The following is a 15,251-nucleotide window of genomic DNA, read 5'->3' as shown; positions in this document are numbered from 1 at the left end:
TTTTTTCATATTTTGTATGTAAATAATACGAAGTTCATGTCGGGTCAATGGGTGCTCGAGCCCCCTGTACGGTCCACATGGATCCGCCCCTGTGTCCATCTAACTTGAAAGAAATTACCAATGAGACGGAAGAACATCATTAATTGAAGGAGATGATTAATTTCCTTAAAATCGGATCGGAAAAATATTAACAATTCAAAAATATCATTTAAATGACCAGTTACAATTAAAATTAAAGAGCATATTTAGAAGGCCTTTTCCAACTTGAAAATCACAGTTTAATATGAACTGATTGATTTTTTAAATGTTCTCGCTATAGTGATTTGTTTATTCATACGCTTCTTTAAATGGTGACACCACTTCAAAAAAGATTCTACATAAGCCACTGATTGATTGCTGAAAGAGTTTACTTGCAGACTTCGGCGGATAAGATGCACCCTACACAAGCATAAATGAACTTTATGTATTCTTCAATTTCCAATCCATTGCTTAAAATAGGATAAAACATATTTACTTGATTGTTTTGTAATTTGACAAGGAATGTCCTCAAGATTTATTCATATTTAACTAATCATCTGACATTTCATAAAGAACTTTTAAGAACTATGATGTTCAACATAACACATTGCACCCATGTAATTGTCGCATTTAGTTTAAACCCACATAATTAATATTTTCTTTCAATAGCATTTATATACACTATTTATACACCTATATAAACAATGTATTTACATCGTACAAAGGTGCATAATAGGATATAAAAATGTACGAACCTATAAAAGTCGCTAGCTAGAATGACAACCTTCTTCTACAATTTTCAGTTAAAATTTGCACTACTAGAAAAGTGCTAATTACCTAGGGATTTTTATGGGGTTTATAACAGAAAATTTGCAGGTAAATTAGTTTCCTGCAAACAATAATCCGAAGGAAAACACTCGTGGGTAATTATTACCCGCGGATTTAAAAATCCCCAAGTAATTTACGTGGGGATTTTGATTCTGCATGTAAGTTACTTGCGGATATTCTTGGAAAAAATATTAAAAATTCGTAAGAAACTTTTCATAGAAAATCTTGAAATAAGGAATTTTCCGCAAGTAAATCCGAAATAAAAAATCCAATAAATCTGCAAGGAATTTCTTAGGAAAAATTTATGGAAAACAAAATATTTATCGTTTTAATTTAATTCCTGCATATGTAAACACACACACAACTATCATTTGGATATATTCAAAACATCGGCTGACTAGAAAATTGCCAAAGTAGAGCAATTTTTTAAAAGGGTAATGGTAAAGCATGCTGATTATTGCTATAGTTTTTTTTTTTTAAGTAAAAACTCACTTAACGCAACGTATGTGTGACTAATTGCACAAACCATGTGAGTATAAATTAGTAGTTATCTACTAATATAAAAAAAAAATCCTTCTCTTTTCCTCATATGAATGATCAAAGACACTTTTTGGTAAGTCTTTCAGTTCAGTTCTAACAATTCATTCATTCAAGTTTTATACATACTTGCAAGCTGTATTTCTTCAATTTAATTTCTCACTTCAAAAATGTTTGTAATAAATATTCTTGCAGGGCTCATATGTACTCCCATGGTTCTACTTTTGTGATGTCTAAATCGTTTTTCGGGTTTACTTGGTAATTTTCGACACCTGTATTGGTGAAAAATATAAATATTTAGTGAAATAATTCAGATGAGTGCAAGGTGACCTTGAGGGCCATAGGCTCATAGCTAATGGTGGTATTGATCATATAACATCAACAATAGGATTTGACTAGTAATGAAAAAGTTGAATTGGGTCCCAATTGAATCATGGTGGTGGTTTCAGAGATTTTTTTTTAAAAGTAAAAAGTGTTTTTTTTTCATCTGTTCGTGTGTGAAAGATGACAAATATCCAATGAACTAATTCAGACCGTGTCAACTGGCCTTGGTGGTCTTAAGAAGTAAAAAGTAGTGCGATTCGTTTTCATATGTACCTAAATCTTGAAAGTTCATTGATACCTGTGCTAGTGAAAGATGACAAGTATCTAACTAAAGTTAGACAGAGTGGCCTTAGAAATCGCAGTTCCTTTATGTACATTTCTAATTTTCTAATTACTTTTCCTTTTTTATAAGTACTAGGTCTGCAATTAACAAATGTTATAGGTCTCATATAACAGAACTAGTTAATTGATCAAGGATTCATGGTTTAGAAACTTAGGAATTGGCGTGCTCTTTGTGAACTAACCTGTTAGTTAAAAAGAGCCGGAAAAAGAAAAAGAAAACAGAAATAAAAAACTCTATTTTGTTCGAATCCTCCAAGGATGTTATTGTATCCATATTGAGTTCTTTATTAATATTTAATTTTTGAAGAATACGACTCATAGCCGACCATATTTTTGAAGTATTCGAACAACCTAACTTTTAAATTACATTGGTGGCGTATTGATTAATGGGTGAGAGAACAAAGATCATTTTTATAGAACATGGAAGTAATGATTTTTAAGATGGAGTAACCGTTGAGTTCTTAGTCATTTAACGAACAAATCTAACAGTTAAAAGTCAGTGGCAATTAAAGAAAAAGAAAATTATTAGATTTTCTTCTATTTCAGATCCTCAAATCATTGACTTAACGACATAAAGGATCATTATCATAACGACACAAATACCGTTCGGTATAATAATGACATAAAGTGATCACTGACGTGATAACGACATAAAATGACTGTTACACAAATAATCGTTGACATAATAACCACATAAAGTGATCGTTGACACTATAACGACACAAAATGACCGTTGACACTGTAACGACAAAAATGACCGTTGACACTATAACGACAAAAATGACCGTTGACATAATTATTGTGAGTTCTTAATCACTTAACGAACAAATCTAACCATTAAAAGTCGTAAGTAATTAAAGGAAACAATAACAATCAGATTTTCTTCAGCTCCGAATTCTCTAATTATTGACATAACGACATAAAATGATCATTGACTAACTATTTTAATTGATTACGCTCATACTAACTACAGCTCCAAAGTTTGAATTTTAATTAATTTTCCCAACAAAAAAAAAAAAAAAAAAAAAAAAAAACTTACACAGTTATAATTGTCCGTAATATTGATCATCATTTTAAATAAAGAAAAAACATATATGTACCTGACATTTATATCAAATTAATATATAAAGAATTGTAGCATTAATCAACATGCTTTATCATTACCCATTTAAAAAAATTCTCTACTTTGGCGATTTTCTATCAGCCGATGTTTTGAACATGAACTCGTCGATAGTTCCTAGATAATGAAAAAACCAAAAAGAATCAACAAATGGGGAAAAAGCGTGTGTTTCTGAATAGATTTTGGAAGCTTTCCTACACCTGAAACCAACTAATTTGGTCTTTCTTAAGTAAAACTCACTTAATGCAACATATGTGTGACTAATTGCACAAATCACGTGAGTTTAAAATTAGTAGTTATCTAGTGTAAGTGAGTATAAAATAACCATGCTTCTCATTTTCATCTATTTCTACTTTCTATAAGTATAATTATCATTCATATGCAGAGTTTAAATCTTTAAGTAATAAGCTCGTTGTTGCAAGTTTCAATTGAAGAAAAAAGTACATTCTGGTAAGTAATCTTGTTTATGCCTATATTAGTGTATGATTAATTATCTGAATTCTGAACCTTTGTCCAAAAACATTCTTTTTCCTGTCTTGGATTGATTTTAAGACCGCTTATTATCGGTTTCAACATTTCTACATGTAACTACTTACTTATTTACAAAATCAGCTTCAACACCTAGTACTGTTTTTCGATACTTGTTGATTATCAACTAGTTTTAATCAACGCCAAAGTTTTGAAAGGGAAAAAAGAGAGATTCCATTCTTACTTGATTGAAATTTTTGTTTTTCAGAAGATGGCTTCATCAAAAGAACTAACATACAATTTGGATAGCCAAAAAGACAGTGGATTAGTGACACCCATCAACAATGAAGAATTTCGAGAAGAAGACATTTGGGGTTGTAATAATAACAATAGAAATAATAATATTGTTAATGAAAAAAATCAACTCAGTTCCAAGTTCATCATCACAAGTACAAAAGATACAAGAAGGCTAATTCCTTCAACAGCCAAGATGATCCCAAAGTCAAAAAACAAGAATTCAGTACAAGATTTGAAGATTGTTAATCACTCTGCCCCAGTTAAAATACCTGATTGGTCAAAGATTTATGGGATAAGTTTTAATAAAGAAATTGGTAATTTTGTGTCACGACCCAACCGAAGGGCCGCGACGGGCACCCGGTGCTAACCCACCCGGGCACCTCTTAACATACTTTCACATCACATCTAGGTGAGCCCCATAGCTAAATCATGCTTTCATTCATCATTCATATTAATCCCATTGGGCGGCAATTCACTTATATCATCATTAACAACTATGCCCATATAAATGTACATAAGCCGACGAGGCTGACAAAATAATACCCCAAAACATAGGCCGACAAGGCCAAACATATCTAGCCATATACACATGTCTACGGGCCTCTAAGAAGAGTATGTAATACCATATAGGCGGGACAGGACCCCGCCGTGCCCATGAATATGTATACAAAAGAATCAATACCGAGAGCTGTAGCTCCGAATGAAGTGGAGCTCCGCTATACAGTCCCTGAGAAATAGAGCTATGGATCAAGTACGTGCTCCTGGCCACCGCGGGCACGACGTGCCTCCACAAACAAAAGGACGTCAGTACGAAGAATGTACATAGTATGTAAAGCATGATCAACATCAATATGTAAGCATAATAGATAACATGTGAAATAACATAAAATTGAAGATAATTGTATCATCGTCATAGCACTTACTTGCCTTTCATAGGGACATTCCATTTCTATTGCGTCTCCGTGTACATACAACCATATCCGTATCCGTATGCGTATTCGTACTCATATTTCCGTTCATACTCATGTTCATATCATATACATTGTATATACATAGCCTTTACTTAGCTTTTATATATACTTCACATATTCGTACTCATATTGATGTCATATACATAGCATTTATATAGCATACCCGATCACGAAGGTTCGGTGTTTCACGTACCTGGCCCTACCAAGGCTCAGTGTTATCCGTACCCAACTATGCAAATGAGCGCGCATTATACATACATACATATATATATATATATATATATATATATATATATATATATATATATATATATATATATACATATTTACTATATTCTACCTAGCCATATAAGCTTGGGGTTTCATAATAGCCACACATGGGCACATAATACACTTACTTGCCTTTCATAGGGACATTCCATTTCTATTGCGTCTCCGTGTACATACAACCATATCCGTATCCGTATGCGTATTCGTACTCATATTTCCGTTCATACTCATGTTCATATCATATACATTGTATATACATAGCCTTTACTTAGCTTTTATATATACTTCACATATTCGTACTCATATTGATGTCATATACATAGCATTTATATAGCATACCCGATCACGAAGGTTCGGTGTTTCACGTACCTGGCCCTACCAAGGCTCAGTGTCATACATACCTGGCCCTACCAAGGCTCAGTGTTATCCGTACCCAACTGCAGTGGTGAGCGCGCATTATACATACATATATATATATATATATATATATATACATATTTACTATATTCTACCTAGCCATATAAGCTTGGGGTTTCATAATAGCCACACATGGGCACATAATACATATAAGCTCATAAGCATCTTTAGCCTCTTTACTATCATCATTCATTACATCTATCCTTAAAGGATTTCTCGTTGTATGAGGAACTTAGTACAATTGTATCATATCTAGAATCATAAGCTTAGTAGCTTTTAGAGATAGGATCATTGGAGAATATCGTAGGCTCATAGAAGGATAAATATTTGGCCAAAGAACCATGCCTTATGAAAGAAAGGTTAGCCTTACATACCTCTTCGTTCAACTATTCTATGGCTTGCTCGTTCTCCTTCGATGCTCACGTTTCTACCTTCATTAGAGTTATACTATCATTAGGAAATCGACGACTTAACATACATGACTAAAGCTAGAGAAAATTGGGCAGCATCTCTTTTGTTTATACAACTTCCTCCATATCATATATCAACTCCCAAACATCATTAATAACATTCACAACATCATAACGATAACCTTTAATCACCTACATTACCCTTACTTCTCAATTTGCTTCCAATCATTTAAATTCATGGTCATAACACACGATTACGTTCATTCATATACGACATCGATCCCATGTTCTCAACATCATTTATAACTTGATTATAATCATAATGTATCAAGAATTATGACTCAATTCAACCATTTACTCAAAAGTGACACTATTCCACATTTATGACCCATTCTCTATTTCCTTATATAATCCAAGTGTTTCAACTTTCAAATACCTTAAACAACATAGAAATGTCATAAAACTTACCTTAGATGGTGTAGGAATGAACCTTGGGTGCAAACACCTCACTTGAGCAAAACCCTAGTTTCACCTTTACTTGGATTCTTGTCTTGGATGAACTTTAATGGGTTTCTTATACTTGATTCACTTGGTTTGATGAAGTTGAACACTAATTTCTCTTGAAATCTTGTGGGAGAAATGTAGAGAGATGTTCTAAAGAGAATGAGTGAAAATAGAAATGAAATAATGAACTTGGTCCTCTTTTTAATAACTCAGTAATCTGATCTGTCGGGACATTATACGGACACTTATACTGTCCGTATAACTTATACGGTCCGTATAAGTGACCGTGAAATGGACCTTCCATTCACTCGCCTATGTGACCATTATACGGTCCGTATAAATTTATACGGTCCGTATAAATTTATACGGTCCGTATAACTGACCGTATAATCCCACCAGTGAGGGACCTTCACTGGGATGGTTCTGCGGTCCATTATACGGCCCGTATAATGGGCCGTATAACCCATCAGTCCACTGAACTTGTTCTCGTCACTTCGTTTGATCTCCGATCCTTATGGAACGTTCCTAACATTTGTTAACACTTCATTAACAATCCAAGGGACGTTATAACTCTTCCCCAAAACATCGTTAAGTCGTCCTTAATTCGATACTTGTAAATCTCGCCCGACACATAACATATACCTTACTTTCCTTAACAACTTTCGTCTCCTACTTCAAAAGTCTTTGAAATCTTATTTAGAATCATCAAATGTTATTCCTTACTTATCGAAACACCATATACTTCGTGCTCTTCATTAGCCCATTCACTGTGCATCAACGGAAAATTTTCCGAGGTGTAACATTTTGGAAGTGATGATGAAGAAGAAGTTGAAGAGAATGTGATGCTTCCATATGAATGGCTTGCTAAAAGGCTTAGGAGAAGGCAAATTTTTGATTTTTTAATGTGTGAAGGTGTTGGAAGATCTTTAAAAGGAAGAAATCTATGCAGGATGATAAATAATGTTTTAACTTTAACTAGATTTCTTGAATAACATTCCATTTATCATCAATGATTATCGGAGGGTGTTTGCGAAAAAGGTTGAATTAATCCCATATGAATCATGGGTGGTGGTCTTGGGATTGTTTTTTTATTTTATTTTAAGCAAAAAGGTATGTTTATGTGAATCTTAAAAGTTCTTTGATACCTATATTGATGAAAGATGGCAAATATCAAGTGAAATAATCGAGGTTGTGCAAACTGGTGTCGGAAGAGATCATTAAGTTGGTGTTTTAGAAAAGTTGATTTGGGTCCCAACTGAATCGTGGTATTTGTCTCAGATATCTTCTTCTTTTCTTTAGATAAGAAGCTATGATGTTTCTTTTCATCTGTACGTGAATCTTGAAAGTTCGCCGACACCTATATTGGTGAAAAATATAAACATTTAGTGAGATAATTCAGATGAGTGCAAGGTGACCTTGATGATCATAGATGATGGTGGTATTGATCATATAGCATCAACAATCGGATTTGATTAGTAATGAAAAAGTTGAATTGGGTCCCAATTGAATCATGGTGGTGGTCTCGGTGATTTTTTTCTTTTTAAAGTAAAAAGTTCATCTGTTTCTGGATACTTATGTGAAAGATGACAAATATCCAATGGACTAATTCAGACCGTGTCAGTTCGCCTTGGTGGTCTTAGACGTAAAAAGTAGTGCGATTCTTTTTCATCTGTACCTAAATCTCGAAAGTTCATTGATATTTGTGCTAGTGAAAGATGACAAGTACCTAACTAAAGTTGGACAGAGTGGCCTTAGAAATTGTAGTTCCTTTATGTACATTTCTAATTTTCTAATTGCTTTTTCTTTTTTGTAAGTACTAGGTCTACAATTAACAAATGTTATAGGTCTCATATAATGGGACTAGTTAAGTGATCAAGGATTCACAGTTTAGAAACTTAGGAATTGACTTGCTCTTTGTGAACTAACCTTGTAGTTAAAAAAGAACCAGAAAAAGGAAAAGTAAACTAACATAAAAAAATCTATTTTGTTCGAACCCTCCAAGGATGTTATCATATCCATATTGAATTCTTTATTAATATTTAATTTTTGAAGAATGTGACTCATAGCCGACCATAGTTTTGATGTATTCGAACAACCTAACTTTTAAATTATATTGGTGGTGTATTGATTAATGGGTTGAAAAACAAAGATTATTTTATAGAACATGGAAGTACTGATTTTTAAGATGGAGCAACCGTTGAGTTCTTAGTCATTTAACGAACAAATCTAACAGTTAAAAGTAATTAGCTGTTAAAGAAAACAACAATAATTAAATTTTCTTCCATTTCAGATTCTCAAATCATTGACAGAACGCCATAAAGGATCGTCAACATAACGACATGAATAACTGTTGACATAATAACGACAAGATGTGATCACTAACATTATAACGACATAAAATGATCGTTGACATAACAACACAAATAATTGTTGACATTATAAAAAATGAAATGATCGCTGACATTATTACGACAACAAAATGATTGTAGATGCATACGGTAAAAACAGGTGTAAAGTGCCACAAGAGGTCAGAGTAAAATATGAATGCCTGGCATTCGATTGTGTTTGGTGGTTTGGATGAGTTAACGTCCGAGGAGATGTTTGCCCACTTAGCCGAAGAGACACCGGAAGCTGAAGTGACATTAGAGACCGAAGAGAGGCCAGTCAACACATGCGAAGAATCCGTTACACCATCCATTACGCGGACAGCTGTGGAGGCGCCGTCGTTAGCATTAGGGTTTTATCAGGCTTTTAGGGTTAGGAAAGGGCCCATCCTTGTACTACAAAAGGGGGTGAAACCCTCTCATTTTGTCTCTCTGATTTTTACGCTGATCATGCTTATTCTCTGTAACATCTCTCCTAAAATCTCAAGCTCTCTTTTAATTTGGCCGGGGCTAACAGTTCTAAACTCCGGACCGGACCAATTTTCTAGTGAAGTTAGACACAATACAGGCTATTATTATCTTTATTAGCTACATTCAACTGTTTGTTATTTCTTGTTTTATTACGTTAACAACTAATCAAACCACATATCCTTTAAACCGCATACAAATTTAATTGTTACCTTTTTAGGGGAAAACAGTTTGGCGCTTACCGTGGGGCCAAGGATAATAGTGGTGATTTGTTTACAACCCTACTTTCACTTGTTCTTTTGAAGTTTGTGATTTCAGGTTAACCTCAAAATGTCAAACATCAGCCAATCAATTCACTTGAACAATAACGGTGGACCAGATTACCTCAGCGAAAATAACAACAATGGGATACCGGTCGACAATTTACTTCTAGATCCAAATAGCGATAACCCGCTGATCCAAATGATGTCAACTCAAATGACGTTGTCGACCTGAATGTTGACAGCAATAACCCGTGATTTCGCCCTGGGCATCTATGTGAAAGACACCGGGTGATACAAGAGAAGAAATTAACTTACGCTTAATCTTTGATATGTTGCAAGAACAATGGGTGGCTATAGCTCAACTCCAAAAGAAGAACAGCGATACAAGTGTGAAAGAACCGAGCCGAATCGGCGAGCCGGTCCTTAAGGAAGATCAAGTCGCTGACAATGGCAACGGACCGGGCTCCAATGGGTTGTCCAAAGTCCTGAAAATACTTGAAGCACTAGCCAAATGGATCGATACCAATGAAAAAAATATGGAAACTTATAATTCACGGGTGGACAAGATCCCTGGGGCCCCACCGGTCTTAAGTGGGCCAGATTCCAAATGGTACTGTCAAAGGTGCTACCCTCCGAGCGCGGCCCCAAAGTTAATCCCGAAAAAGTTTAAGATGTCGAATCATTCCTAAGTACGACGGAACGACGGATCCACAGAAACACGTGACTTCATATACTTATGCCATAAAAGGCAATGATCTTGAAGAGGACGAAATTGAGTCGGTGCTGCTAAAGAAGTTCGGCGAGACATTGTCCAAAGGGGCAATGACATGTTATTCTATGCTACTTGAACATTCTGTTAATTCGTTTGAAATGCTTGCAGATACTTTGATAAAGGGTCATGCTTGTCACGACCCAACCGGAGGGCCGCGACGAGCACCCGGTGCTACCCCACCCGAGCACCCCTTAACATACTTTTACATCACATCTAGGTGAGCCACATGGCTAAATCATGCTTTTCATTCATCATCATTCTAATCTCATCGGGCAACAACACATCTATATCATCATTAACATCTATGCCCGTATAATTGTACATAAGCCGACAAGGCTATCAAAATAATATCCCAAAATATAGGCCGACAAGGCCAAACTTATCTAACCATTTACACATGTCTACGAGCCTGTAAGAAGAATACGTCATATCATAACATATGGGCGGGACAGGACCCCGCCGTGCCCATGAATATGTACACAAAAGAATCTATACCAAAAGTTGTAGCTCCGAATGAGGTGGAGCTCCGCTATGTAGTCCTGGAGAAAATATAGCTATGGATCAAGTCTGTCTCCCTGGCCACCTGCGGGCATGACGCAGCGTCCACGAACAAAAGGACGTCAGTACGAAGAATGTACTGAGTATGTAAAGCATGATCAATATCGATATGAAAGCATAATAGACAACATGTGAAATAACATAAGATGGGAGATAATAGCATCATCGTCATAGCACTTACTTGCTTTCCATAGGGACATTCTATTTCTATTGCGTATCCGTGTACATATATCCATATCCGTACTCATTTACCTTTCGTATCCATTTTCGTATTCGTATTCATATTTCCTTTCATACTCATGTTCATATCATACACATTGCATATACATAGTTTTTACATAGCATTTACATATACTTAACATATTCGTACTCATATTGATGTTATATACATAGCATTCATATAGCATACCCGACCATGAAGGTTCGGTGTTTCACATAGCTAGCCCTACCAAGGCTCAGTGTCATACCTGGCCCTACTAAGGATCAGGGTTGTCTGTACCCAACCGCAGTAGTGCGCGCCCATCATCATATATAGATATATACATATTCACTATATTCTACCCGGCCACATAAGCTCGGGGTTCACAATAGCCACTCATGGGCACATATACATATAAGCTCATAAATATTTTTAGCCTTTTGACTATCGTCATTCATTACATTCTATCCTTAGAGGATTACTCGTCGTATAAGGAACTTAGTACAATCGTATCATATTGAGCATCATAAGCTTAGTAGCTTCTAGAGATAGGATCATTGGAGAATATCGTAGACTCGTAGAAGGATAGATATTTGGCCAAAGAACCATGCCTTATGAAAGAAGGGTTAGCCTTACATACCTTTCGGTGCAACTATTCTATCACTTGAACGTGCTTCTTCAAGGCTCACGTTCTACCTTCATTAGAGTGCATACTAACATTAGATAATCGATAACTTAGCATACATGACTAAATCTAGAGAAAATCGGACAACATTTCCTTTATTTGTACAACTTCCTCCATATCATATATCAACTCCCAAACACCAATAATAACATTCACAATATCATCACAATAGCCTTTATTCAACTACATTATCCTTACTTCTCAATTCACTTCAATTCATTCATATTCATGGCCATATCACACCATTACGTTAATTCATATACAATTTCTATTCCATACTCTCAATATCATTTATAACATGATTATATTCATAATGTATCAAGAATCGTAACTCATTCCAAACATCTATTCAAAAGTGACACTATTCCCACATTCAAGACCTATTTCTATATTCTTTTGCAATCCATGTGTTTCAACTTTCAAATACCTTAAATAACATGGAGATGTCATAAAACTTACCTTAGAAGGTGTAGGATTGAACCTTGGGTGCAAACACCTCACTTGAGCAAAACCCTAGTTTTTCCTTCACTTGGATTCCATGTTTTTTAATGAACTTTAATGGGTTTTCTTACTTTTGATTCACTTGGTTTGATGATAAGAACCTTTGATTTCCCTTGGATTCTTGTTCATGAAATGTATGTGATGGTCTAGAGACTTTAGAGAGAAGTGGGTAAGTGTTGAAATGAAATAATGAAGTTGGGATCACATTTAAAGACTTGGAAGATTTCAACCCATCGGGAGTTCCACGGTCCGTGGAACATGGTGTTGTCCGTGGTTTTGGTCGTGGTTCACCACCAGCCAGCCACCATCTCTTCTGGCAGTTCCACGGACCCTTCCACGATCCGTACAAGGTTTCACGGTCCGTGGAAGTGGCCGTGAAACCGACAGCTTCTCCGAAGTTGTTCCCGTCGTCTCGTTTGATCTCCAATCCTTATGGAACCTTTTTAACACTTGTTTATCACTTCATTAACAGTATAAGGGGTGTTATAACTCTTTCCTATAACATCATTAAGTTATCATCAACTTGCTACTCATAATTCTCGCCCAATACTTATCGTATATCTTGCCCTCTCTTGGCAACTTTCTCGTCTAACATCGAATGTCTTTGAAATCTTACTTAAGGTCATCAAATGCTATTTCTTACTTATTGAAATACCATACTCTTCTTTCACTTCGTTAGTCTACTCACTGTGCATCAACGGAAAATTTTCTGAGGTGTAACATTCTTCCCCCCTTAAGAACATTCGTCCTCGAATATTAAGCACTTGGGAATTCTACGAAAATTTCGCCAGAGTTTCCCCTATAATATGGAACGACCATCCTGTCACAACAACCCATAATAACAATGCCCCACAGGGACACAACATAATAGCAATAGAATTTGGCCACACCCGACCCAAATGCATAAAAGGAAAACATACATACCTTATGATCTCGATGTCTCATCTTGGCCCTCTTCCGGGGGCTGAAATAAGTGCGGATATTTGGATTTCACAATTTCTTCCGCTTCCCATGTCATCTCTTCTCGAATATTATTTCTCCACGAAATCTTAACTGAGGCCACTTTTTTGTTTCTAAGCCTCCATACTTGCCTATCTAATATGGCAATGGGTATTTCATCATAAGCTAACTTTTCTGTCACTTGAACATTATTTAATGGGACGATCCTAGTAGGATCTCCAACACATTCTGACATCGAGACATGAAAAACTGGATGAACTTGTTTTATCCCGCATTTTTGTACATTGGAATAATCCGGATTAACTATGATAAGTTAGGGTCCAAGCCATTCCGGGATACAAAGTCGGGACTTTTGGACATTCAATTTTATTTTGAGTCATAAGTTGTGCATGAATTTGTTGCATGGAACAATTAGGAAAATTTGGGACCAAAATTGAAATTAGTGAAACTTGAAAATCATGCAATTTTCTTGCATTTGGCCGTGTAGTTATTGGAATTGGCCCACCCATTTTGTGTTCAATTTTCATTGCCAACACATGGTGTGGGCCGAGGACACTTGTGCCATATCCATATAAGCACAAAAGATGACTTCTAAGCCATCAAAATTCATTTCCAACACTTAGAAAAATTAGAAGTTGAAGAACCCACAAGAGAGGCTCTCGGCCAAGGAGACTCAAAAACCAACTTTCATTCAAGCCCTTCTAAAAATATTTTGTTGATGCAAACCCACTAAGTTGAGGTCCCTAAGTAGTGTGGAAGTGTTGTTGGAGCGATCAACCCGCTAGTTTTCAGTATCGCAAACCCTAGCCTCTTGTGAAGTGGAAGGAAAAAGGTAAGAATTTATCATGTTTTATGTGTTATAAAGGTTGTATGCATGTTGTAGTATGCTAAAGTGGGTGAAAATCATTAAAAATAGTATGTTGGAAGTGAGTTGTGTGCATGGTGCGTTAGCCGTGTGAGGTGTGTGTATGTTGTGTCGTGTTGAGGTAATGAATTAATCTTATGTAGCATGTTGTGATTGTTGTAGAGTGGAGTAAGGAATGAGAATCATCTTTGTATGTTGGTGGGAGGTGTTGGCCGAATGTAGGCCATTCATGTAACAAGAAATGAATTAATATTGCTTAATGTTTTAGTCGTCGTCGTTATGAATTCTAAGTTGGAAATGAGCTTTTAATGACTCAAGATTGATGTTGTAAATGTATGGGCTGATTTGGAGGTTATTGTACATTTAATGTAACTTGTATAATTGTGAGAATGATATTGTTAGAATGTGAATTGTTGGTGCAAATCATGGTTGGAAATGAGGAATATGTTATAGGGGTGTCTCGGGTTTGGGGGCTGTTTTCGGGTAGATTGGAGCAATTTTTGGATTGTTGGAAATATTGTATGAATTTCTTAGAATGTCTTTAAATATTGTAGGTATGGGTTCGGGTTAGTATTTGAATGTATAAGCGTCGATGTTGGCTTGAAGGTAAGCCGTTGAATTGAATTTATGAATGTGGTTAGATGATGATAAAGAGAGCTATTAATGTTGTATTGCCTTTCGGATTGATTATTAATGTTGCTAGGTTGGTTGTTGTTGTTGTTGTTGTTGATTTGGCCGAGTTAAATTCTCGGGGTTGGCCTATTTACGGGGAAATGTCGCGAATTCTGTGAGACTTATGGGCTAAATGAATTAAATGTCCAAATGTCTCTAGCTAATGTTTGGCATATTATGGCTTGTTTGTAGACACTTGGGCAGCCCGAGACGTAGGTTGGATTTATCTTGAGTTTGAGCTAGCGTTTAGTGCGTACGATTTATATGTAAGTTCATTCTTCTTCTTTGGCGTACCTTAGTTACAAATAGGCTATGACACGAGCCTCGAAAATTCTCGCAATCCGAGCATGTTTATGACTCCTTTATTCGCTTCTGGAAATTCGTATGTTGGTATGATGAAGTATTGGCCTTTATGCCT

This window comes from Lycium ferocissimum, chromosome 9, assembly GCF_029784015.1.
Source record: "Lycium ferocissimum isolate CSIRO_LF1 chromosome 9, AGI_CSIRO_Lferr_CH_V1, whole genome shotgun sequence".
Lineage (NCBI taxonomy): Eukaryota > Viridiplantae > Streptophyta > Magnoliopsida > Solanales > Solanaceae > Lycium > Lycium ferocissimum.
Note: the sequence above shows the minus strand (reverse complement) of the source record.